At 39.1% G+C, this 27,137-nt stretch overlaps 1 protein-coding gene and 1 long non-coding RNA gene across 5 annotated transcripts in view; one reads left to right on the top strand and one right to left on the bottom strand.

Moving 5' to 3' along the window:
- The window catches only part of FAR1 (fatty acyl-CoA reductase 1), a 58,044-nt gene extending 42,881 nt beyond the window's left edge, over positions 1-15,163 (bottom strand). For all 4 annotated transcript variants that reach the window (XM_037522695.2, XM_037522697.2, XM_037522698.2 and 1 more), the window contains exons 1-2: positions 15,027-15,163; positions 11,932-12,016 (exon numbers count right to left, since the gene is read on the bottom strand). The gene's annotated coding sequence lies outside the window, so the exon portion shown is untranslated. The remainder of the gene's footprint in view (positions 1-11,931; positions 12,017-15,026) is intronic.
- Positions 15,164-15,544: 381 nt separating this feature from the next.
- On the top strand, positions 15,545-21,913 carry LOC129146534 (uncharacterized). Its single transcript, XR_008553396.1, has 3 exons — positions 15,545-15,588; positions 18,380-18,574; positions 21,803-21,913. It is a non-coding gene; the product is annotated as an uncharacterized LOC129146534 (long non-coding RNA).
- Positions 21,914-27,137: the final 5,224 nt, after the last annotated feature.

Genomic DNA, 27,137 nt, shown 5'->3' with positions numbered 1-27,137 from the left:
GAACGCTTGACCACTACCTTATTCAAAAACACCTTGATATAATCAACAGAATTTAAAGAGATCAAGAGCCCAATACTATGGGGCAAGAGACAAAGATCTATTTATATACTGTTGCAGGTCTAAACAGACATAAATTATTCTGTTCTACAGAATTTCCTTAGCCAAATGTCACATTTGGGAGACGGAGGTGGGAAAAGAGACCTAAACACATGGCAAATAAGACACAGAATGAAAAATTTCTAGAAAGCTGTATTGAGCTACAATGACCATGAGATTATCTTAAATACCTCTGCTTCCTCACCCCCCACCCAGCCCACCCCACCCAGCTTCCTTTTTTTCTCCACCAAAAGGGGAAATAAGTACTAGGCAACTCTTAACTGATGGAAATTAGTATCTGTCTTATTCAGAGTTTCACGAAAAGCCTGGGGGTAGAGTGCAAGAACATGTTAAAGATGCATACAAAATATTGTTAGTGTGTCTGTATGTGTGTATATGGGCAAGCGTGCAAGCCCATGACATATCTACCTTTTTTCCTAGGGGAAGAATCCACTGCTTTTACCAGATTCTCAAAGAGGTCAATAAGTCCAGAGTTAAAAACCACCGTAAGTTTTATATGTATTATGTGTGTAGACTGAAGGGAAGGGGAACTCAAAATGCAGAGAACACAGCCTTATGGGCACTGACTAAAAACTCCACTCATTGAATCTGAAGTAGAAACATGTTTAAACAGTTAAAATCTAATTATACCAATCTCCCTTGAGACCTGTTATGAGTTGAACTATGTTCCCCCTAAAAAGACACGTTCAAATCCTAACCCCAAATACCTCAGAATGTGACCTTATTTGGAAATAGTATAGTTGAAATTATAATTAATTAAAGTAAATGATGTCACACTGGAGCAGAATGGGTCTCTAATCCAATGATCACTGGTGTTCTTATAAAAAGACATCCAAGTGAAGACACACAGGGTGAACACCACCTGGTAACAAAAGCAGAAACTGGATTTACCCAGCTACGAGCCAAATAACAATACAAGAAAATAAGACTAAAACTGCCAGCAAAAAACCCTTTCAGGTTTCAAAAGGAGCATAACCCTTCTGACACCTACATCCACATTCATGGGGATAGGAAACAATACAGCTGTTTGTTCTATATTTTTAAGAAAGTATGGCCCCAGGATCCGTGGCTCTTATACTTTGAAATATTTGATATACAAATAACCTCAAATGAAAATTTCATTTTCTTATGTCCAATTAATTGTGAACTTCTAACTGTTAGGGGGAAATGATGTCCTGAGTTAATCCCATACAGGCTTTGTGGACCCCACCCCCACTCCAGACTAAAGCCATCAAGACTCTGGGAAAGACAAATCCCATCACCACCAAGGGAGGGTGGCTGGGACCTGAGGGTGGAGTTGGGCAGCCAGGTTGGATATAAAAAAACCAAACACGTGGGCCTTGGGCGCTCTCTGGCTCGCATTCGCTGGCCTCCTGGCTTCACCGCTCCTGGCTGGCTGCCAACTCTGAGAGCACCATTTTGGGATTCCTCATCGGCGGATTGGGTAGGTCTCATTTAAAACTTTGTCTCCCACTTTTCTCCCAGAGCTGTACATTTCCTCATTTCCCCTTCCCTTGTAAATAAACCTTTTATTAACCTTTCACGTGTGCCTGCAGTAAAGCATTGATAAGTCCTTTTAAGCGCGCGGGTGAGGACCCACAGTCAGGCACCCCGTTTTGTATCAGGGTTGCTCTACAACAGTTTGGCGCCCAGCGTGGTTTCCAAGTTACACCCGCGGTTGACCAGCCCAAAGTAACATTCCTCCATAAGCTCTACAACATAAACAGTAGGGTTACTACTTGGAGCTGACATACTTATAGCCAAAAGCAAGCCAACTCATTTTGGCTAAGACTTTTAAGGTCTCACCTTGTAGGTTAAGTACATATACTTCCTTTTAAGATTCTTGATAGGCTTCCACCTGGAGGCGGACTGGCAAACACTGGTCTAGTGTCTTTTCTACTATATATTAAAAGGTTAGAATCTTGGTGTTTTGCTTAAGTCTCAATATAAAAGAAAACCTCCTCTGAAAGGAAGCCGCAGCAATAAATTAAGGGCCAAAATGCAAACTCCAAGCATACAAACTATTTACTGTCTTCAAGTTGGGTTCCTTTTCCCTTTTTTCAAAAATTAAGGCTGATAAGGCATTTTCTACAAACAAAAGAATAGCTCTAGCATCTTAGTTAACATTTCTTCTTTGAATAAAAGATGCTAGTGTCCAATCCTGCTGTGAGCACCCATTGAAGTAGATATAATGGCCACTCTGTTTGCCTACACAATTACAGATATACCAATACTTAACTCTCTGTATCCTATTTTCCCCATGTCTAAGGTACTTCTTGAGGTTGAGAAATCTCAAAAGATTTACTTGTTCTTGGAATATGTTGGGTATCATTTAACAAGGCAGATACTACATAATTATTTGCACACTGAAGTTGCTCCATAAACATGGCCCTTTTTGGTAAGAGTTAAAATGCCTCAAAAGACCTCATTATGCTGGAAAACAGCAGACATTAAAAAAAAAAAAAAATCAGACTAAGAATTCCTTTGAGTACTGTAAAAAATTAAACATAAAGACCTTTAAAAAGTAAAGTTCTAATCCATCAGAGAGAATGTCAATTCTATTAATATTATCTACTGAAAAGGTAACTTAAATTTTAAAGATCTGTTTTCCTTTGTTTAAACTCTTTCCTCAAGACTGATACCAATGGAGTAACTTCTCTGTAAATGCTACAGAAAGAGAACTGTGCTCTTGTTAGCACATTTGGTAATACACTTTTCATTCTCACAAACAACTATTCAAATCCATTTTGGGGGAAAATAGTAAAAGAAAGAAAAAAAGTTAAGCTCCATAAGCCATATATGATCCTTTTCTTTAGAAATAGTATTGTGCTATAGTCTCTCTTTACTTTTATAAAAATGTTTTCATGTCAAGACATGAAATTTTTATCCAAATATATTATGACTTTGTACTCCACTATACGAAAGTATACTATTTCAAATATACTACAAAAGACAGGACTTCTTGAATTTTTCCAACACAACAGAATAAACCGAAATAATGTGCTTTGCTTACAAATTTGTGAAACTTGCACATCTGATTCTTGTAAATACATTAAGATTAAGATAAAAATATTTCAAGCTATTCAATAAAACCAGTATTAAAAAAAGTACCAGATCTACCATGGACACACGTAAACTACATGCAAGTTTATATAAAAATAGATTCAGGCAGATTACTTATAATTTATCTTATGTGGTCTAGTTTAAAACTACTAAAGTCCATTAATGAAGATTAGTACTTTCAAAATAAATTGGTAAAATCAGGTATTTCACTGGTTATAGAAAGAGTTAGTCTCAAAGCCATTTACACACACTCTGATTATGACAGCAGATGACTTGCAATCCTTAAAAACCAAGTGCTTTCAAACTCCTGCTATATGGTGTATTGCCTGTTTCTTCATAATTTTCTTATGCAGTCTTGTGAATCTGTTCTTAACCTTCCCAAAGTAGTACAGGGAGCTGGGAAACTGTATACATTATTCCAAACCAGGAGATTAACAAAGTACATTAGCATATCAAAGACTACAAAATGTTCTGAGGTAAAGGAAACCACTGAACTCTATTTTAAGTCCAGTCTTTCACAAATTTCCCAACTCAGTGAAACAATGATCTTGCAAAGCTCATTGATACCTCAGCTTACAAAAAATATGGGCCAAACCTCCCTCAGATACAAAGGATTTTAAGGGCATCCACAAGTCTATTTATGAATAAACTCTCCATAAGGCTATTTATGAATAAACTATTAAGTTGGTTATTAAGAGTTGCAAAAATGAGCAAGTTATAAGATCAAGTTGTATACAATTAATAACTGGTTGTTGCAATGCACAATGCTGCAAAACTATAACAAGCAAATTCAATAGCTGGAATCCTATAAATTTTCAAAAGGGACACTTAGTTGTTGCCTTTAGCTAGCTGTAGTTTCAATTATTACTCTAAAAATTACCATTAGTTGGGTTTCATTATCATTTCGTTTTATTATACCTGTATTACACAATTACATCTTAGGACTTGAGGCAAAAGTTTTTTAACTAATCTAGATCTTCAGACCAGTACATTTTTGTGACTCAAGTAGGAACTATCCATCTCCTGCTACAAAATGCTATTACCCTGACAATTAGTTGCTAGCATTCTACTAGAAAGTGGGAATTCTTGAGAAAAGAATGAAGAAAGGCTGGGAGTTAAAACAGACATAGTCATTCTTCTGAGGGCCCTAACCCTGGATGGGGACACCACTGGAGAAGCAGGTCCACACCCACCACATATGGCATAAAGGCTTAGAATCAGAGGCCTTCATGAAGTACTAACTTCTCTGCACTTGGGTGTCAATGATTCCAAGTGTGTGAAGCTTCCAGTAATGTCTAAATGACAAAATCTCTCAGCAAAATCCTCTTTTCAAAAATCTTTTCCTGGTTTATCTTTAAAACTTGCCAGGTCCATAGATAAGAGTTTGCAACTGAATGCTCTCAGATAGTGATCTGCCCAGAAAGGTATAGAAACATGAAGTATTTAATGACTTTTGGATTCTTGGTATGTTTGTTCAGCTGAGAAATTGACTTAAGCTTCTAAGAAGCCTAATCCAAAAAGATGGGGCGAGAGCATGCACAGCAAACAGTAGAGGCTAAAAATTCAGGAAATTCTCAATTTATCATATGAGAATCTAAGTCACAAAGCTAAAAGTCCTACTGTTACGATATTTTATTCTCCAGAAACTGAGAACTAGAATGAAAAAAAAAAAAAAAAAAAAAGACAAAATAAGAGCAAAGACTTACCAAAAATCAGGCAGAGTAATGAATAACTACACTGTTGGGACTGTCAATAACCACCTTACTTGGGCAGTCAATTAACTATCTGATCATTAGTAAAATTTACTGAAGGGGAGGCCAAATTCTCTACTAGCTTTCAAATCTATGCATCTATTACTATGTAGTAGAATGAGTTGTTTCCAAGTAGAACATTAAATACCCAGAGAATTATTAACTCTGATAGGTCGCAAAGGTTATCACTTTTAAGCAATACACCAATATTCACTGATCTTCAAACAGTCTGTTCTCTGCTTTGCAAAGTCAAATGTCCATCAGCAGTTAATTCACCTGTACCTATCTCCTGAAGATTCTGTTGATGTAGATTACAGTTTAGATACAACCCACAAGGCTTTAAAACCATGTATTTCTAAGAAAGTTATTTTGGGCCATTCTTTAAACTAGAAGGACAATAACCACTATAAACTCGGGGCTCCACTGAGAATCTTTCTGAGACCAATACATGTTTCTAAGTCTCTGTATCGTACTTAGGAGTTACTTTAACACAAATGAGAATCTCAAATATTAACAGATCCTTTCCTCCACAGATCTTAACTATGTAAGGCAAGATAGGTCAAAGAAGCTTTTTCTTTTTCCACTAAACAGAAGATATTTATGCATATATTTATTCTTAAGTTATGTAGCTATACTTCCTATTAACTCAGGAAGGAGAGTAGCCATTATAAAGTACCAAACACTTATTCCAAAATCTTTGACAAACTCATCCCTACGTGTTTATTAAAGTGACTATGGTGTGCATTCTCCCAAGAATCTAATTAAGGATTAGTCTGTTTTTTAAATTGGACATTTGTATAATGAGTTTTGTAATTTCATCACATAATGAAAATATTTGCTTGTAAAAGATAAGCAGTACACACAGAAATGAGCTGAGTTTCAGCAGTATGTTTTCTGCCACTATATTAAAGAACAGATTATTAACCGGAGTCCACAGAACCTCCCCACTCCACCAAGATATGTGAATTCTAGAATCTTGGTAAGTCACTGAAATTATATGGAAAAACTTAAAACTAAGCATATCTGTATATATTTCTGAGGAGATAGCTCAAAAGTTTGAGACACTTAAAGAGGTTCATGACCTTTGACTAAGAATATCTGTATTAGGGCCTCCCTGGTGGCACGGGAGCTAACCCACATGGCACAGAGACTCCTGTCTTCCCCCCTGCTCCCCTCAGAAGTGTATTCCAGTGGATCTGCCTCTTCTGCGCCCCACTCTGTCGCTGCTGAATCCTCTCACCTTGCTCCTCCACACTTCTGACCTACACCCCAGTTTTTGTATGCATAAATATATAAATCTTAAAAAAAAGGAATCTCTGCATAATGGAATATAAGATTTTATTCTCAGTTAATATTTCAAAATATTTAAATCAATACTCCAAATTGAGAAAATATAGGGCAGGGAGGAAAAACAAAGAGGGAAGCAAGCACCATGGACTATGGTGGTGGACTATGGGTGATTTGGTGATGGTTGTACTATGGCGGAAATACTTGATGGGGTTATCCAAATATTACCTCAATTAAAAATCAATTTAAAAATTGAAAACAGGGTCTCCCCGGTGGCGCAGCGGTTGAGCGCTGGGTTGTGAAGCTGCCCACAGCCTCTGCAGCGCCGGTTCGATCCCCAGCCGCTGGGCAAGGGTCCCACATGGTGCAGCAGACCTCTCCTGCCATGCCCGCTGCTCCCTTCAGCAGTGTATTTCGTCGGTCTGTCTGTTCTGTTCCCCTCTCTGGCTCTGGTGAATTCTCTCACCATCCCGCGCTTCTGACTATACCCAGTGCTTGTATAAATAAATAAACAAATATTTTAAAAAGTAAATAAAAATTGAAAACAAAATATGAAGATATAATGGTAAGAACTGCTTAAATCCAAGAAGGATTTCTCATTGACTGTCATGTCAATATATCTGGCAAAAATTCCATAAATGACAAGAATGATTTAAATTAGGTATTTCAAAGTAATCTTGAATTTGTTAAATGCTAACATTTAAATTAAACACACAAATACACACACACACACACACAAATGTTCTAGACAATAGTGGACCTTTAAACACGCCTTACTGGGGCCTCCCAGTAAGCACCACACTGTGAAGCTGTCCACAGCCTCTGCAGCGCAGGTTTGATCCCGGCCAACCGGCCAGCAAGAATCCCACAAGGCAAACAGGTCTCTCTGTCTCATCCACTCACGAGTGTTTCTTCAGTCAGCCTGTTCTGCTCCCTACTCTGTCTCCGGTGAATCCTCTCACCCTCCCGCACATTTGGCCTGTACCCTGGTTCTTGTATAAAAATAAATAAATCTTTAAAAAAAAAAAAAACACTCTTACTAAAATACCTACAAGGCTCTATAAAGGAATACATCAAAAAGTTCACTATAGATAGTGATACATTCACAAAGTGTGACTTCTAATTCCTAATATTAGCTTTTTTCTAAGTATTGATGTCAGAAACATGTCAATAACATCTTGTATGGGGTTTAGAAGATATAGGCAGAAATAGTTATAGATGCATTCTATAAAGCTAAAGTTACATTTTTCTAACTGCATGCTTTCTCCATATGATCATCCGCACCCCATATCTAAATACTACTTTTGTTCAGAAATGATGGCATTTCCCTCTTAGAATTTCTATCACCAATTTTGGCATATGATTGTATATTTCTACATTGTGTTTTATATAGGTATACTCATCAACATTATCCTAGCTCCACAGTAAATGATATCTAATTCTCTTGTTCTAGCACAGTATGATACACATGTCTGAATATATATTTATTTGAACAATTCACACTCCCCTTAGATTAGCATATCTATTACATCTATCATGCTGTGTGGCAATACTTAGTAAGAATTCTAAGTATTTGCTTCAAAGTTTAAGAGGTGGGGGGAGTGGACAGACCAAGTTAAGATGAAACAAGATTGACCAGAAGTTGATACTTGCTAAAATTGGTGATATGTACATTACTGTATATTTATGTTGGCAGTTTCCAAAGAAGAAAATGTATGGAAGTTTGCTTCTCCTACTATAACAGATAGAACTTAAAGACAGATCCAGGAGTTTTATGTCTATCTAGCAGAGAACAGATAAACTTACTAAACACATTTCATTCTTTAGGAAGAACTCTCTTTCCATGAAACTTCAATTGTTTTTTGATGGTATTTTATTTAAATGATTCTTTTATTAAATCACATGAAACACATAATTCATTAACTATTTACTGTACATACTTTCTCAGATATCTTTTCTTGGTTAGTGTAAGACATCAAAAATAATTCATCCTCTAATAAATTAAAAGTCTGACAAAGTTCTCTCAAGGATCCCTAGGGAAAAGGGAGGGAGGAAAGACAGTAAGATGAAGAGGGAAAAAAAAATAGTAAAAGACAATAAAGTTCTTAAGAAAAAGTCTAAGGCATCCACATTCTTAATAATAAAGAGGACATAGAGCTTGCTCAAGGTATTCAGGCCTAAAAGTTCCCCTCCCCATTCATTTTACTGATGAGGAAACTGAAGCTCAGAGAGGAGGAAGTGACTTGCCTCAAGTTACATACCACATTGCTAACAAAACCAAAATTAAAACGCCTATCTGCTGCTTCAGAGTACAATGTTAATTTTCTACACCAAAATATTTTCTTCTACACCATAATATTCACTAGCTGAAGAGAATAACTATAATCGATACAAATTTCAATTACATATTATGCCAAAATAGAAAAGAAAGTTCATAGGCTACGTAAAGAAGGGAGGAAAATGCATACAACAAACTAAGACAATTATACATGACGACCATACATATACCATGAGACACATTTGACTTTTGGACACAGTATCCATTTCATCAACATTTTAATACATAGACATTGTAAAATACATCTTCATTTCAAAAAAAATACTAAAATGTGAAAATTTACATGTGTAAAGCAATAAAATGTAACACAATACACCCTCTAAGACAAACAAAAATCACTATCTTTAGGAGAGTGTCACAAGGCACAAACAAACAGAGCAGAGTCCCATCTTCTAAAGTAACAAATGCTTACTACATATCTAAAGCTGTGTGGCTTTTTTTTTCTATTTTAAGTATTAATATTCATCTTATCTTTTGTCTCATATGCATGAATGTTTGCACTAAACAAAACAAGGTTTGAATCTCCACTCTACCACCTTTGGAAAGTTACTAACTTCTCTGAGGTTCAGTCTCTTCATCTGTAAAATGGATTTCCACCTTAGAGAATCTTATGAGAAGTAAATGTGATTATTTACTTAAGAAATATAAAGTTGGGGGCCTCCCCGGTGGCGCAGCGGTTGAGCGCTGGGCTGTGAAGCTGCCCGCAGCCTCTGCAGCACCGGTTCGATCCCCGGCTGCTGGGCAAGGGTCCCACATGGTGCGGTCTCTCCTGCCACCCACTGCTCCCCTCAGCAGTGTATTTCGTCTGTCTGCCTGTTCTGTTCCCCACTCTGTCTCTAGTGAATTCTCTCACCCTCCTGTACTTCTGACTGTACGCAGTGCTTGTATAAATAAATTAAAAAAAAAAAGAAATATAAAGTTGGGCCTCCCTAGTGGCACAGCGGTTAAAGTCTCAGCACTATCAAGCTATTGCCAGCCACTGAGGTCTGAGTTCAATCCTTGGCCAGGGAGCTAATCCACATGGCGCAGCAGACCTCTCTTGTCTCTCCCATTGCTCTGCTCAGCAGTGGATTTCAGTACATCCACCTGCTCTGCTCCCCACTGTGTCTCTGGTGAAACCTCTCACCACACCCCCCCCATACCTCTGGCGTATATCCCAGTTCTTGTGTGCATAAATAAAAATAAATCTTTTAAAAAAAAAAAAGAAAGTATTACGTAGGTGAAATATTAAATTTCCTCCCACAATCTCTATGTGTCCAATGAAATTAAACTAAAAACTAGATCCTATTCTTGACTTTCAAAATTCCCTCTTTCCATTCGACATTGGAATAAATATGTACTAATCCTAAAGCAAATCCTACTAGTTTTCTTTGGAATAACTTTTTTCTTTTTAAAGATTTATTTTATTTTTATGCATACAAGAGCTTGGGTACAGGCCAGAGGTACGGGGGTAGGGGAGTGGTGGTGAGAGGATTCACCAGAGACAGAGTGGGGAACAGAACAGGAAGACTGACTGAAATACACTGCTGAGAGGAGCAGCGGGCGAGTCAGGAGAGGTCTGCTACGCCATGAAGGTTGCTCCCTGGCCGGGGATCGAACTTGTGCTGCAGTGGCTGCGGTTAGCTTCAGTGGTTGTGTCTTAACCCCTTGCGCCACCAGGGAGGCCCTGGAATAACTTTTTGATAAGAAAAGTTTATTTTCTCAAAATTTGTCTTTTTATTAAACTGGGAACTGAAAAAACAGTAAATACTTAAGTTAAGCTAGTTACACGTTAAGTCAGCACTTCCATATGTACTACTAAACTGACATCTTAAGACCCGACTCACTGAAGAGAGGAACTACAGAATCAGAAGGAAGGGTGTAAGGCCAAGACACAATTAAAATGACTCAATTCTATGAGTGGTTTGGTCTTTTTAATTTCAAATTCATTTAATAAGTTCGAAAAAAGCAATTAAAGGAGGTGGACCATTATCTCCATGATCCAGGGTGATTTAGTACTCCTGATCCCTCAGACTAACAAATGGCATCTTTTAGTACGCCAGTTTCAGGTTGTTTCTACCAGTAACAACGCAGTCATTTCCAAAATAGGAACACGCCTACAAAAGTGCCTTAAATGCAGTAAGCACTGAAATAAGACCATCTTTTCTTCTATTCCAAACATACTTCAGATTAGTTTACCCATGTATTTCCTCACTAATAGCTGATTACAGTGGATGGCTTTCCCTGCTAATTATAAAAGTAGTAATGTTCATTTTCTTTAATTTGGGAAAAATACAAAAAGTATGAGCATTTTGAAACCTATGATCTTACCAGCCAAAGACTAAAAATATTATGAGGAAAAAAAATATATTATAAGAGGACACACTAACATCTTTCCTATGAATTTGATCATAACTGTGATCACACCAAATCTTTAATTTGTATAGAGCATTTGTCACTAGACACAATTTGCTACCAGCCTACATCTTAGTATCTTTATTCTGGTTTTCTTGCAATTAAATTTACATTTATTTTTTCCTTTATAACTCAGTGGTTTCCTCTCAATCTTCGTTATTCTGAATCTTTCAGCTACATATTTTACTGCTGACCACTTCCTCTTGAAACTCTTCCTTCCTTGTTTCCCTAAACAGTAGTATATTCCACAGTGTCTACGAAAGTCTCTCCAACTAATCTTTCTCACTTTCTTCATTGGCTCTCTTCAATTAATTCTTGACACTCTGAAAAATGGCTCAGATCTGATCTTTGAATTTCTTGCCAACTCTGAGTCTCAGCACTTAATAAAGTGCCAACATGAAGTAGGTGTTCAATTAAAGTTTAATGCATGACTTCACCAATCCTGACCTGCTACTTACCAGTTGTATGAACCTTAAGCAACTTAAATGTCTCTGAATCTCAGTTCTCTGATCTATAAAACAGGGATGATCAAAAAAACTTGAAAGCTCAAAGCAGTGTCCAGCACAAGTAAATACCTAATAAACTTGCTATTATTATTAACATAACCTAGTATAGCACTAAATGTTTCTCATCTATATGGTTGAACACCAAATTTACCTCTCAATAACCCACCTTCCTTTCATTCTATTCTCTTATCATAACTATCAGAAATTAGTTTTGTGCTCTTTCCTCTACTACCTACCTCTAATTCTTTTCTCCTGGCCACCACACAAAGTCATCTTTTATCAACTAAGATTTAACAGATTTTCAAATCCCTAAATATTCATTCAAATCGTCAATCCTCCTTAAAAAACATTTTTAATCTGTTACTTTTGTACATAGTTGCTTATAATGTACCCAAAATACTGGAATGTCACCCTCCATGTCTTCCAATAACCCATATCACAACCTCTTAGGTTCAAAAGATGGCTCAAAACTTACCTCTTCCAGGAAACCTTCCCTGATTAACTCCACTTGGATTAGTTCTCTCCTCGGACTCGGTTCAGCACCCCAGCACTTAGGTATTCTGTTATACCAGGGATAAAATGTAATCAATGAATAGCATTACCAAGAATTTATTCTCAAAAAATTATTTGTAAATCCTAAAGGATGGTCCATTAGCTAAAACATTTTATTAATCTAGCTAATAGGGAAACATTCTTGACACCTGACACTATATTATTTTATGTTTTTCAAGAAGTACTTGACAATCCTTCTGTCCTATCAATCAGAAAATATACCTCAGAGGGCCTCCCCGGTGGCGCAGCGGTTGAGCGCTGGGTTGCGAAGCTGCGCGCGGCCTCTGCGGCGCCGGTTCGATCCCCGGCTGCTCCCCGGCCACCAGAGGGTCCCACATGGCGCGCAGACCTCTCCTGCAGCCCGCTGCTCCCCTCAGCAGTGTACTTCGGTCCTTCTGCCTGCTCTGCTCCCCACTCTGGCTCTGGTGAATTCTCTCACCCTCCCACACTTCTGACTGTACCCAGTGCATGTATAAACAAAACAAACAAACAAACCAGCAAACAAATAAATAAAGCATGCCTCTATAAAAAAAAAAAAAAAAAAAAAAAAAAAAAAGAAAATATACCTCAGAGCCTATCACAGAAAGGCAGTAGCAGTAATACATACCGTCTTCCTTTCCTCTTTGTGAAAAGAACTTTCAACCTGTTCAGCTACAAAACATTTCCTAAGCCTGAAAAATTTCCCACTAGCATGATGCATAATCAAATTCTACTATATCAAAATAAGCTAGTCCTACAGAATGACAGGGCAGTATTTATATGCTAGTACTTGCTTGTGCTAATAGAAGCTCTTGCATCATTTTAATGCTACGTTACATATGACTAACAAGATAACTGCGAAACTCCCCTGTAGGGCAGATTTTCTGAAAGTATTTTCTGATATGGCCTTTAAAATAACATAATTTTTGCTTCTGCACAGCAAAAGAGACATTAACCAAAACAAAGAGACACCCCACTGATTGGGAAAAAAATCTTTGCACTCCAGGCAACTGATAAGGGATTGATCACAAAGATATACAAAGAACTCACACAACTCCACAAAAACAAAATAAACAACCCAGTCAAGAAATGGGCAGAAGAACTTAAAAGACATTTTTCCAAAGAGGAAATGCAAATGGCCAACAGGCATATGAAAAAATGTTCAACATCCCTTACAATCAGGGAAATGCAAATCAAAACCACATAGAGATACCACCTTACACCAGTAAGAATGGCACATATCAAAAAAACAAGCAACAACAAATGTTGGTGAGGATGTGGTGAAAAAGGAACTCTCTTACATTGCTGGTGGGAGTGCAAACTGACCCAACCACTACCGAAAGCTGTCTAGAGGTTCCTCAGCAGACTAAAAATGGAGCTACCATATGACCCAGAAACTCCACTACTAGGGATCTACCAAAATGACACAGAAACACTGATTCAAAAGAACACCTGCATCCCTGTGTTTATTGCAGCACTATTTACAATAGGTAAAACCTAAAAACAACCCAAATACCCAAAGACAGATGACTGGATCAAGAAGACGTGGCATATATACACAATGGAATATTATTCATCAATCAAAAAAGATAAACGCATGCCATTCGCAGCAACATGGCTGGAACTAGAAGGAATTATGCTCAGTGAAATAAGCCAGAAAGAAAAAGAAAAATATCGGATGGTTTCAGTTATAGCAGGAATACAGGGGAACCCAGTAAGACATCGGTGTAAAAAAAAGTAACAACAGTACAAAACACAACAAAGCAAAAACGGACCATTATAAATCAGAGACATCCTGCACGGGAGGCAGAGGGAGAGGAATCAGAGGGAGGGAGGGAGGAGCACAGGGGACTGAGGTGATGGTGCACGGGTGCACTGGTGAAGGAAACTCTATAGGGACACCTAAGGGGTTGGGGGGAAGCAAAGATTGTTTAAAAATGAAAAATGATGTAAAAAATAAAAAATTAATTAAAAAGTAAAAAAAAAAAAAACCCACACTTTTAAAATATAAAGATCAAGCGATTCCTCATTACCACCCAATCAAAAGCAAACAATTCTGGTGCCACGACTAGAGAGGATGAGTTAATGTGCTGCTCAGAGAAGACAAGATGAACTGTCGGGGGGCGGGGAGTAAGAGGGGGTGTTTAGGGGGGGCGTGCGCCCCAGTAGAGGGAGTTCACAAGTCTGCGTGACCCTGAATGAGCAGTGACTGAACCGAGCTGACTAACTCCGACCTGAGACATTCAGCAGCCCTGTCTCTGCCAAAACGGAGTTGTTCTTGCCACTTCCACGCCCTTAAAAGATCCACGCCCTTCAAGTTACCGCACAGAAACCTACCTCGTTAATTCCCTGTACACTTTCTCCTCACTGGCCACTTACCACCTCCTAGCTCAGCAGCCTCCATCCACACCTCTCCTGAAACCTCCTCCTCTCGGGCACCTTCGGGTGTCAGTCGGGACCTCTTATTCCAGATCCACGCGCCCCAATGTGCACGGGGCTCAACCTTCAAACCCCAGCTAATCCTCCCTGCCCTCCCAGCAGCTTTCCAGCCGCCCTGCCCAGTCTCAATACCTGCTTCCAGGAGCCCAATCGCCCTCCGGGTTCCGCACCTGCTCCCGGGCACCCTTTTCTAAGCATCACCCTGTTCCCATCACTTTCCTCCTCCCGGCCCGCAATCTCTCAATCACAGCCAGTCACCCTCCAACACCAGCCCGCTCCCCGTTAACCACCCCGCCCCACCTCGGCCACCACAGCGCGGCCTCCCCCTCCCCGGAGGCGCCCCCAGGCCCCGCGGCTGCAGACCAGGCCCTTCCGGGCCAGCCCGCTCGAGGTCCCGGCCCTCCGGCGGCGGCGGCCCGGCCCGGCCCGGCCCGCAGAGACCACCTGTGCCGAGGCCGGAGCCCCGGTTCCGAGCGGCCGAGGGTGGGGGCGGGGGCGGCCGCGTCGCCCGGGCCTCGGCCCTGCCAGCCGCCCCGGCTCCCGCAGCCGCGGCCCCGGCCGAGCGGCCCGGCCTCTCCGCCCCGCGCCTCCGGGCCTCACCTGGACGCAGAGGCGACGGCCTCACTTCCTCCCAGGTTGTCCAGCGATGGCTCCGCAGCAGCCGTCGCGCTCTTCTCACTCGCTCTTCCACCGCCCCCGGCCGGCTGCTGAAGAGCGGACGGGCAGCGGCACGCCCATTGGCTGCCGCCCGCGGTCGCGTCAGCCGGCCCCAACCCTCGCCTCGGAAATTGACTGGCTGGCGCGGAGCCTCTTTTCCACGTCGCGCCCTGATTGGCTGGCTCTGGCCCTCTTACAGCAGGACCGCTCTCCCTCCGCCCGGCTCAGCCTCCAGCCCCCCCCCTCCAATCCCGTTTCCATCCGGGAGGGGGCGAGAGGAGCGGGAGTGGGCGCGGGTGAGACGCGAACGACCAATGAGAGAGCTGAGAAAGGATCGAGGGGGTGGGCTTTGCGGCCGGCCGGCCGGCGGGGGAAAGTTCAGCCAATGGGCGCGTGGCCCTCATGTCGGGCTCAGGAGCGCCCCCACTGGCCACTCGCGTAGCGGCGGGTCGCGCCCAGGACCACGCCCGGCTGCCCTTGGCGCTGCGGGGTGCACGCGGTAAAGGTGAGAAGGTTCTGGCGGGGTCGGCGAGCCTGTCCATGGGGCGTTCATTGTGGCGTGCCCCGCACTGCCTACGTGGGGCCCCGTGCGTTTTTTGGTGGGTCGATGAGAGCTAATTGATGGCCCTGTGGACTGGCCCCACAAACCCGCCCCCCCACCTGCCCATCCCCGGGAACCACCGCGGGTTACCCTGTACCTTAAGTCTCATCCGGCCCCACGGGAATATGGGCAAATAATTTTACTTTACTTTTCCTGCAAAATAATTTCGTGCAAAACTTATCTATGGGAAGAGAAGTTAGAGTAATGGTTACTTTGGGGGGATGGACGGGGTGGGGGAGCATAAAGGAACCCAATGGGAAGTGGAAAAACTCAATCTGGGTGATAGTTACAGAGGTTTGTACACATGTAAAACTTCATGGAGCCATGCACTTAAGATTAGTGCACGCCACATACTTTCTCTCAATTTTTTAAATAAAAAGATTGTGAGAATTACAGTGTAATAACATTTTTGTAATCTTAGTCTCCAAGAGACTCCCCTGGTATAAACCCACTGGATTTAACTATTATTCAAAAACTGCAAGCGAGGAAGGTAAAGGGGAAAAAAAAGAATTGTGAGAAATAAAAGTAAATTTACATTTCTGGCATGTGACTAGCACACAGGGCTTGGTAATTTAAGGATGGGCTAGAATGGTTTATTGTGTTTTCCTTTGGGGATTTAGATGTCCTTTCTGGGCCTGGCCCTGTTAGTAACGCAAAAACTCTGCTAAACCCAGTTGGAAAATACAAACGTGCCCTGGAGGAACTCACAAACCAGGAATAAGTAGTCCTTTCTGGAGGAGGGCACAGAAAACAAAGCTAACAGGTGCATACCTTCCGGGTTGACATTCTACTAGTTTAGGCAAAAAGACACACGTCCAGAACCACTCTATTAATACAATTCTGAAATAGGTCAAGCAAAATACCTCTTAGAAATGGGTCAGTGATACTCCAAAACAAACAACCCTGGGCCAAATTCTGGCCTGTGAAAGGGCACCAGCAGCAAAACAAAGATGACATCATTCATATTTATTACTCTAGACACAATTCTTCCATTCAGATAAGTACTTTTGTTGAAATCACCTGTTTCTGAACTAGGCACATAAGGTTAGATAAGACAGTATTTTCTTTTTCTTCCCATTTTGACCCCAATCCCTCCCCTCCCGCCCCCCACCCCCCAAAAAGTGTCTCTGGTTCATAGTTTTTTGTTGATTTTGATTTTCACTTTCTTATAGTTATTCATTTTCCTGGTCCCTTATTTAAGTTTTCTAGATTCCTGCTATGAGTGAGACCATCCGGTATTTCTCTTTTTCTTTCTGGCAGATAAGACAGTATTTTTCATAGTGCATAGGGTATAATGGGGAGAAAGACATAAACATTTACAGTGTAATACAGGATGAGGGGATGTATATAAAGAGGATCTAGCAGAGCTTAGACTTAAGGTCATCATCTCAGAAGACAGGGAGATAAGTTCATTACTGCTAAGGTTTGTCAGCACACCATATGCAATTATGCACTGTTTCTGAATAACACTTCAATTACAGATTTTTTGATTTTTATGTAAACACCTTAATTTTTAAATATAGCTATATATAGATACAAAAAACAAATTAATACTTAGTTCTGAGGAAAACACGTGAAGAAATTAAGTAATTGCTTAATGAGCACATCATAATTTTTAAAAACAGAGTTGAGAACATAAAGTCATCTCATTTGATTCAAGTCAGTGACTAGGCAATGTATCTCCAGTGGAGGGTGGAGGGAGGGTGCTTTCTGGAAGAGGATGTAAAATAAAAACAAAAACTTACTCTCCAAAATTGTGCTGTCTCATGGAAAGGGCTTGTTGAATGGCCAGAGTCCCTCATAGTGCACCATTATTCTTGTTAATTCAAAGAATTCTTTTATCTACAACAGTGAGTAATTAATAGTCTTCACAGAAGGCAATGAAGGATTTTACCCAAAAAAAAAATCATTTGTTCAAATGCTTTTCCCATTTATCTTCAACAAGAGCGCTGAAAATTGGGCTGTTATATATGGGAATCAAAACATTGCAATTTTATTCAAATATGAAACACCTGTGTGTGCTTCTGACTCTTGCTATAGAAACACAGTTCTGTAAATGAAAGTAAGTAACCACAAGTTAAAATGTACTGTTATAGTTTAGTCTAAAGAGAAAATCCACATATTGCTGATAATCTCATAGAAATAAACACCAAAGACATATACTAAACATATGTAGCTGCAAGTAATTACGAATTGCTCAGAATTTTATGACTTCTTTTAAAACAGAAAATAAGTGAGGCTGCGCATTAATTTTTAATGCAAATACTATCTTTTCCTACTCTGAAGAAATACTTCCTATGGCATCTATCCTTTTCTATCTAATATATTTTTCGATCAGTATTTTATTAAATAGTAATGAGGTTCTTCACTCTATCTTTGCCACAATCCTATTAAACTATTCATCTATTCATCTGAATTTCATAGAAAAGAAAATTGAGACTCAAGGAGACAAGTAATTTGCCCAAACACACAGCTGTTAGGTGGCAAAATGGGACTGAAATCTAGGTCTATTTAATGGCAACCTCCACAATCTTTCTACTTTGCTACAGTCACCTCTAAAATAAGATCAAGTCATTTTACACCTTGTCCTTATGTGTCTTTTTATTTCCCACAATAAATAGCACAGAATCTTACATTTGTCCCTCATGGAACTCATGGAATTAATCACTATTTTCACCATGCTTTATCTTTACAGATTTCATGATAAAGTACTGTAACAGGGTGGTCCCCAGGAAAGAGGGAGGTTCCAGGTTTCCTGCCCCACCCAAAAGGAGGGTGGAGCTGAGCAGGGAGAGAAGAAGCTGCAGAGGAGACTGAGGAAAGAAGGAAGCAGGATGGAGAGCCAGAAGGAGACCTGGAGGAGGCACATGGAGCCAAGAGACACATGAGGGTGAGAGACCCATGGGGAGGTGACAATGGCGGGTTTTGTCTTGATTTTGATTTTGCTCTTTTCCTTCCAGACTCATCTGGTTGTTTCTGATGCTTTTCTGTGGGTCCCCACTGGAAGGTGCTTTAGACTTGTGACAGGCTTTGGGGCCTTGTTCTGGGCCAATCCTGTTTGGGTGGACTTTTACCCACGAGGGGATGGGTAACTTTGGGTGCTTGATTTAGAAACTAGATTCTTTGCCTTTCCTGTATTGTTTCCTAATTGTATTAAAGTTCCTTCCCATTAAAGTCTGATATGTTTTGTGTTGATGTGGGCGGATGGCAGAACCAATTTAGAGCAGGCAGGTTTGTGGGGTCTGGGCTGCCCCTCTCCCTCCCTGTAACAGTATGACTATTTTAAAAGTAACTTTCACATTAAAAGTGTTTGTTTGCACAAAACTACAGGGAATGCAACTTTCTTTTAGTTGCTGTGGAGACTATCACAGTTATCTGGAATGTATCAGAGATGCTCACTTTCATAGTATAGAAAGTTTCAGACAACTCTCCTCAAGAGAACCTAATTTCTGGTGATATCAGTTATTCTCTGCAATTCATTTAGTGATCTCTACCTTGCCTTGTCCTCAATTATGTCATCCATAATTGCTATAGTTTAAACATATTTTTTAGGGCCTCCCTCGTGGCCTAGGAGTTAAGGCTCAGCACTGTGGCCTTCCCTGCCACAAAGTGTCCTGAGTTAAATCCCTGACCAGGGAACTAACACACATGGTGCAGTAGACCTCTCTTGTTTTGCATGCTGCTCCTGTTAGCAGTGTATTTCAGTGGATCTGCTATAGGGCAGCAAGGGGCACTAAAACTGGCCAAGGACACTGCTCAAATAGTTTACTGGTCACTGAGTTCTTCATCTATGCGCCCAATTGCAAGACTGCTCAGGCTCAGGGAACAACAACAATGGGATTTATTTAACAAACCAGGGGGAAGCAAAGTGTTACTGAGGCCAAAAATTGCCTTTACCTCACCCGAAGCCATGCCCAGTGTTTTTTAGTTCTAAACAAAATCAGCTAAAATGGCATCTTCCCACCACTGAGGAAGAGTCACAGAACTCCTCTCCAGAACAATAGGCCACGTGTTCAAGATGGTGTCTTCCTGCCTCTGCTGACCTGGAGCACACAGCAGCCAGACTCTTAGGCCAGGTTCCAACTCACAAAGCCAACAGGAGATACTCCTGGAGCTTCCTGGATGCCCCAATGCAGTACCAGGCAAGCGACAGTCAAGACAGCAGCTGTAGCATCGGAACAACTCAACAAAGAGCCACACTCTCGCAGCTCAGCCAGGTGGCTCTCTCCGGTCTCTGCTTTCTCTGCCAGGCTGTAACTGCAGCAAAACCAGGAACAGTTTCAGTCACTCTGCTAATTGCAAAGTCTCTGAACTTTTCCTCTCCAAATTTGGCTGCTGGAGGCCTCCATCTTCAGAGGCCCACAACAGCTTTCTGGAAGATGGGTGCCATGGGGGCTGAAATCCGCTGACCCCAAATGCTACAGATCCAAAAACCTTGAATCCTGAAGACCGAATAAATCTGTGCCCCCTTCTGCAGAACCTTATATATTTTATCCATGCCCCACCCAAAAATGCTATACTTTTTTTAGCATTTTCCCTGAGGCTATCCACACCAGGAAACCCCTCCGGGGGTACCACCTATAACAGTCTTTTGGCTTCAGCCACTGGTTACAGATGGGCCTGTTCTGCATCCCACTCTGTCTCTGGTGAATCCTCTCTCCCCCAGCACCTCTGGCCTACACCCCAGTTCTTCTACACAAAAATAAATATAATAAAAATCTTATAATAAAGGAATAATTCTTGGGCCTCCCCTGGTGGCGCAGCAGTTGAGCGCTGAGCTACGAAGCTGCCTGCAGCCTCTGCAGCGCCAGTTCAATGCCCGGCCACTGGCGAGGGTCCCACATGGCACAGCAGACCTCTCCTGCTGCGCCTGCTGCTCCCCTCAGCAGTGTATTTCGTCGATCTGCCTGTTCTGTTCTCCGCTCCGGCTCTGGTGAATCCTCTCACCCTCCCACACTTGCGACTGTACCCAGTGCTTGTATGGATATTTAAATAAATAAATCTTAAAAAAAAAAAGGCATAATTCTTTAAAAACAAAAGTTCTCATTAAACATTTTTTAAACCTGTTATTAAAAAAGAAATTCTTCCAAGTTTCTGACGTTTCCACTAGTACATCAGTTGCCAGCCCGAGCAAGTACACACAGGTCCTCATGGCTTCATTTCCTGGTCTTTTTCTAAAAGAAGGGTGAAACTTAATGCCTGGTATCTGTTTCAGAGATCTTGAAGTAAATTTGGTTTTAACTTGGACATGAATCATCTGACACTCAGTTATTCAATAGCTTTAATCTAGGTGGAACAAAAATGGAACTGGTATATTCTTGACTTTACTAAATCATTCCTGTGTCCTGACTAGTGACTTTCTAGATATTGAAAGGTAGCAGAATATGCACCAAAAAATATAACACTTTGCTTATTTTGAGCTTACAACTTAAAAAATAGTAGATACAAGAAGGGCATTCTAAACTGCCCTTTTCTTCCTGAAAACAGGAGATAAAAACTCTTGTAGGGCCTCCCCGATGGCGCAGTGGGTTGAGCGCAGCACCATGAAGCTGTCCACAGCCTCTGCAGTGTGGGTTAGATTCCCAGCCAGCCAGGGAGATACCCACATGGCACGGCAGACCTCTCCTGTCTCAGCCACTGCTCCTCTCAGCAGTGTTTTCGGTCTGTCTGCCTGTTCTGTTCCTACTCTGTCTCTGGTGAATTCTCTTATGCCCCTGCACCTCTGGCCTGTACCCCAGTTCTTGTATAAATAAATAAATCTTAAAAATAAATAAATAAATACATAAATAAATACATAAATAAATCTACCTGTTCTGTTCTCCAAAAAAAAAAACCTCATGTGAACGATGCCCTCCTTATACCAGAAACAAAGAGATTTTCTTCCAATGGGTATCAAAACAGAATTCTATACAAAAAGACTGCTAAAATAATTCTTATCTTTCTTTAGCCTTAATACACTTTACTTTTCCACAATTGTCTCTCCTCCCTCAAGCTAATGTAAAAGTCTAAGCTTAGCAATTTCTTTGGATTTTCAATTATTACATGTGCACCCATGTCACACAAAATTTATATAAACTATATATTTTGTTAATCCATCTTATGTCACTTTCATTCTCAGGCCCACCCAGCAAAAATATCCTAAAAAGACAGAGGTAAAATTTTGCATCCCTTAGAGTTTCTGGTGACGAGAATGCAATTCAGTGGCTAGGACATTGAGAAATCCTGGAACGTCGACAAGATGCCAGCAGGAGGTGAGTATTTTTATTCCCAGATCAGTTTAAAGCAAGAGTAATAAAAGTCTCTTTCTAAATATAAACTGACAGGAAACATATTAGTATTAGTTGTTTGAATTATGACTCTTGTACTTTTGGTTCTTGGTACCCATTGGTTATGATCCATGTCCTACTCTTTCTTTTCCTTATCTTGGTCATTTATGTTGTTATTCTTTTCATCTTGTTTTGTATCTTGAGAGCTGAGCTTTGTCACTATAAAGTGTATTCACTTTAGTCCAGTTTGGGTTACAAGCATTGGCTTGAGTTAGATCACCAGCCACACATAAGACACAAAATGACAGCTAGCATTCTCTGTTCAACCTTGCTGGCCCTGGGGGAAGTTTGTCTTAATGAAAGAACCCAGTCCATAAGAGGTTTTTGTTTTGTCAACCTTCTCTGTTTTCATGGTATTGGGAAACCCTTATCTTTATATTGACTACCCAGTACCATAGCTCAGCTGGTCCATTCCTATAGTGAATAAGAGAGAGATCATCTTCACAAACACTATTCTTAGCATTATGCAAATAAAGATATTTGCAGTTTTAGGCTAACTCAGGAGTAAACTTTCTGGATCTCGGGAAGGTTGCATCTTTTACCTTCTCTTTGGGGATACCGTTTGTGTCATAGGTAAGGCAAAATGACTTAATATGGATTATAAGTCAAATAAAGCTTATTGGTTGGTTTTGAATCACAGTTATAATGGGTATACTTTTGAATATTTGGACTTTTATCTCTAAAAGGATCTTGGAGATTCCTCAGTCTTCTAAAGATGGAGCTTCCATATGATCCAGCAATTCCACTCCTAGGTATTTGCCCAAAGGACACAGAAACATTAATTCAAAAGAGCACCTGCACCCCTATGTTTATAGCAACACTATTCACAATAGCTAAGCTATGGAAATAACCCAAATGCCCAAAAATAGATGACTGGATCAAGAAAATGTGGTACATATACACAAAGGAATATTACTCAGCAATCAAAAAAGATAAACACATGCAGTTTGCAGCAACATGGATGGAGCTGGAAGGGATCATGCTCAGCGAAATAAGCCAGAAAGAAAAAGAAAAATACTGAATGATCTCACTCATAGCGGGAATTTAGAAAACCTAAATAAGGGACCAGGAAAAGATTAATTATAATAAAGTAAAAATCAAAATCAACAAGCAACTATAAACCAGAGACACACTATGAGGGAGGATTAGGGTCAAAATAAGAGGGATGGGAATTGTATGGGGACTATAACCAAGATGAAAATGCATACATTGTGCAAAAATGAAAAATGATGTAAAAAATTTATAAAATATTTTTTTTTAAAAAAAGGATCTTTTAGAGAGCTCTCATTAAATGCCCTATTGTTTCCTATGGGAAAATCAAATTTAGAGGAAAAATTAGTAAGGTAAAGATGAAAATCAATTCATGTAAGTTAGTAAACTTAGCATTTCTGTATTTATACCTAACTCATGGCTAGGATTCAAAATAAAAACTATAAGATTTCTGTTTGTGTATGTATATGTCTATGTATATAAGTTACGTAATGTGCCAGATGTCTGTCTCAGGATATTGCCAAAATTCATTTGTAAAGGTTCAATTTAATTGGTTTAAAAAATATGCACTTACATAAATTAAGTTTTCCTAAAACTCAGAAATATAGACTTGAACTCAAATTTTTTTCAAGTTCACATGATCTGGGATAATTTCGGTAAATAAAAACTAGTTTAATTTTTTTGACTTAATAAATCATGTCTTAAGAATTGTCAACATTGAATATAATACAGAAATAACTTTTCTACTAGGTTTATTAGTCAGATGTGCTCAGGTTATTCCTGCTAGATATCAAGATTATAAAATTATAAATTCAATTTTAAAACAGGAGGTACTAAAAATACTGATTAGTATATGTCAAATACAGTACAGTTTGGAGAGACATAATTTTTAACTATTAGATTATTTCTGTGATTTTCTTTATATTTGATTTATCTATGAGAAAAATCATTTAAGATTATAGCTAGGTTTGTTTAATTATTTAAGAAATGTTTATGAGCACTTAATTGTTAAAAACATTATTAAAATATGAGATAAAAGTATATAAAAGAACTTTTCAACAATAATTATGTTTTATAAAATATGTCTGCTTGGGGCCTCCCTGGTGGCACAGGAGTTAAAGACACAGCACTATCAAGCTATCCCCAGCCACTGCAGCACAAGTTCCATCCCTATTCAGGGAGCTAACCTGCATGACACAGCAGACCTCTCCTGTCTCTCCTGCTGCTCCCCTTAGCAGTGTATTTCAGTCATTCTGCCTGCTCTGCTCCCCACTCTGTCTGGTGAATTCTCTTATCTCCTGCACCTCTGGCCTACACCCCAGTTCTTGTATGCATAAATAAATCTTTTTTAAAAAGTCTACTTAACATACTTTTCAGAATCTTTTTGGAAACTTCAAACTTGAAAGTTTTAGTAAGCTAAATTAAACGATGGCTATTCATTAATTATACCATTTCCAAATGAAACAATGTACTAAAGTCTTAATTAGTTAAAAATTATTATAAGTTTACCTATTTTCCGCTTCTTAATTTTTACTGAAAGACAAAATGTATGTAATCTGTTGGTAACATCTTTTGTCACATTAAAACAAATTGTACTATGAAAATACTCGTCTCTAAAAATTATAAATTTTTGAAATTATGTATTCATAAATACAATATTCTAATACAGGATACTAATTTATGACATTTTATAGTCCCCTCTTTCACAATTTCCTTTGGAAAAAAGAAAGTTGGTAATAACTAAAATTTATAATCAATATATAAATCTTCTAAAACAATGAGTAAAAGAAAACAACTTTGTATACAAGGTATAGGAGGAAAATGGGATACAAAGAATGTAGGAGGTGTTTTTGTTAAGAAAAATAATGCAGGTTTACTGAAAAGAATTTCGTGTTGTAAGATCAAATCTGGCTAAACTCAAATGGATTTATTTATAAGGGTTTTAAAAATGAGCTCAGTAATGTACTGATAGAAAACTGGAGCTTAATTTTTTCTGTTAAGTTGACAGACTAATGGCTTAAGAAACCAGTATAAAATATTCTGAAGGTTTTTATTTACCTTTTGTGTAATTTGCCAATGAAGCAAAGAGTATGAAATAATTTCTGCATTTCACATCATCTTTATCGGGTTTTTTGTTGTTTAATAAAACTGAGTCTTTACAATATTAAAGTTATTTTACAATTACGTAACTGTGTATTTGTCTTTAAAATCTTTTGTCATTTTAATAAATGCACAACTAAGTACTGTTTCATAGCAGCCTGTGATACTATGTAATCAAGTGTTTTACACCTTTTGAACATTTTTTTTAAAACTTCCCAAAATGAAGTCGTTTGACCTTAAACTAACTAGGATTATCCAAAGGGCTCCTGGAAGATCTCAAAACATTGGTTCTCATCTTTATAAAAAGAGAGCTATTAAGCTATTTGGCTATTTGATATGTTCAATTACGTAAGAAACATTGCCAAAAAAAAAAAAAAAGAAACATTGCCAAATAAATTTTTAAAACCTAAGTTTACAAAACTAGAAATTTGTCAATGTCCTTACTCTAAATATAATCAATCATAATTCTAATTTTTATTGTAAAATATTGAACATATCAGCAATAGCCAAATTTCCTTAATTACATCATTTTTATGGTGAATTCTCACCAGATCTTTAACCTTGGGAATTTTAAATCTTTTCTCATTCGTAATTACAGTTTTCCTCTTGATTCTTGCTTGAAAGTATTTACAATCAACTACAGGCAAAAATGCTTAATCTTCAAGGACATTCATGGAGTGAATGTCTGATAACTTTAAGTCATACCGCTGAACTGCCTAAGAATTTCTAGAATTCTAATGGAGAAACTGATTCATAAAACTGCTAATCCAAGATCAAACAAACTTAATTTTATCAATCTGAATGAACTGATGAGGATGATAATAATTTTTACAAATTTTTGTTCAAAGCACTGTTAATCTTTAATGTTTTGTTTTCCAAATTTAAGAAAACTTTTTTAAGCAATCTGTAGCACAGTAATTTGATAAATTTACTTTTGTTAACAAAAATGAAAACTTTTCTTTTTCTCTTTACCTGATTTCTCAAAAATTGGAAATGCTTAACAAATGTTCTTATTTCTGTGGCAGTATAGCTGTCTGTGGGTTCAATAAGAATCTGTTCTCTTTGGGCCTCCCCTGGAGGCACAGCTCCGGTTTGTTCCCTCGCTGCTGGCGAGGGTCCCACCAAAAAAAAAAAAAAAAAATCTATTCTCTTTGTAAGAAGACACAATGTAAACATGTAAACATTGGTTATATTTACTAAGGCTCACCAGAATGTCATATTTGACTTCAGTGCATGTAGAATGAAATGTTACCAGACAGATTTAAGGAACTAAAGTTGACTTTAGGGAGCTGGTGCTCATAAAGTCCCTTGAAATACCAGCCTGACGATTTGTATACAGGATTCCCAGCCTTACTGATGAGTAAGGAAGTTTACTTCTTGACAGGCCCAAGACCTTAAGATGTATTAAGCACCTGGAGGAATCACCCAAATCTACACTACAGGAAATCTGATGGCAAGGTTTTGGCTTCATTTCGTAATTTTAAAAGAATTTTAAAGGTTCAATATAAGATTCCTTATTAAAGTAATTAATAATTCCTTATTAAAAGTTCTAACAAAGCAGACTTTAAAACAGCCTATATGATAAATCATTATTCCTGCTGCATTTATGTGAATCATCAGGCCGGCTTTAATGACAATTTTATTTTACAAACAAAATAACCCTACTTAATTATATTTATTAAAATGAGGAGAAAGACACCCTACTGAATGGGAGGAAATATATGCACACCATAAATCTGACAAGGGGCTAATATTCAAGAACTACAAAGAATTTATACAACTCAGAAAAAGAAAAGCTGATAACCAATCAAAAAATGGACAGAAGACCTAAATAAACACTTCTCCAAAGAAGACACAGTGAGCTACTATCTCATATCTGTGAAAATGGCCCATATCAAAAAATTCAGAAACTACATGTGTTGGGGAGGATGTGGAGATAAAGGAACTATTGTGTACCGTTAGTGAGAATGTAGAATGATCCAGCACCTATGGAAAATAGTATGGAGGTTTCCAAAAATATTAAAATTAGATCTACCA

Source organism: Talpa occidentalis, unplaced genomic scaffold (genome assembly GCF_014898055.3).
Source record: "Talpa occidentalis isolate TD23 unplaced genomic scaffold, MPIMG_talOcc4v2.1 talOcc4.3, whole genome shotgun sequence".
Lineage (NCBI taxonomy): Eukaryota > Metazoa > Chordata > Mammalia > Eulipotyphla > Talpidae > Talpa > Talpa occidentalis.
The sequence above is the reverse complement of the archived record's forward strand: the minus strand, read 5'-3'. Positions and strand labels throughout refer to the sequence as shown.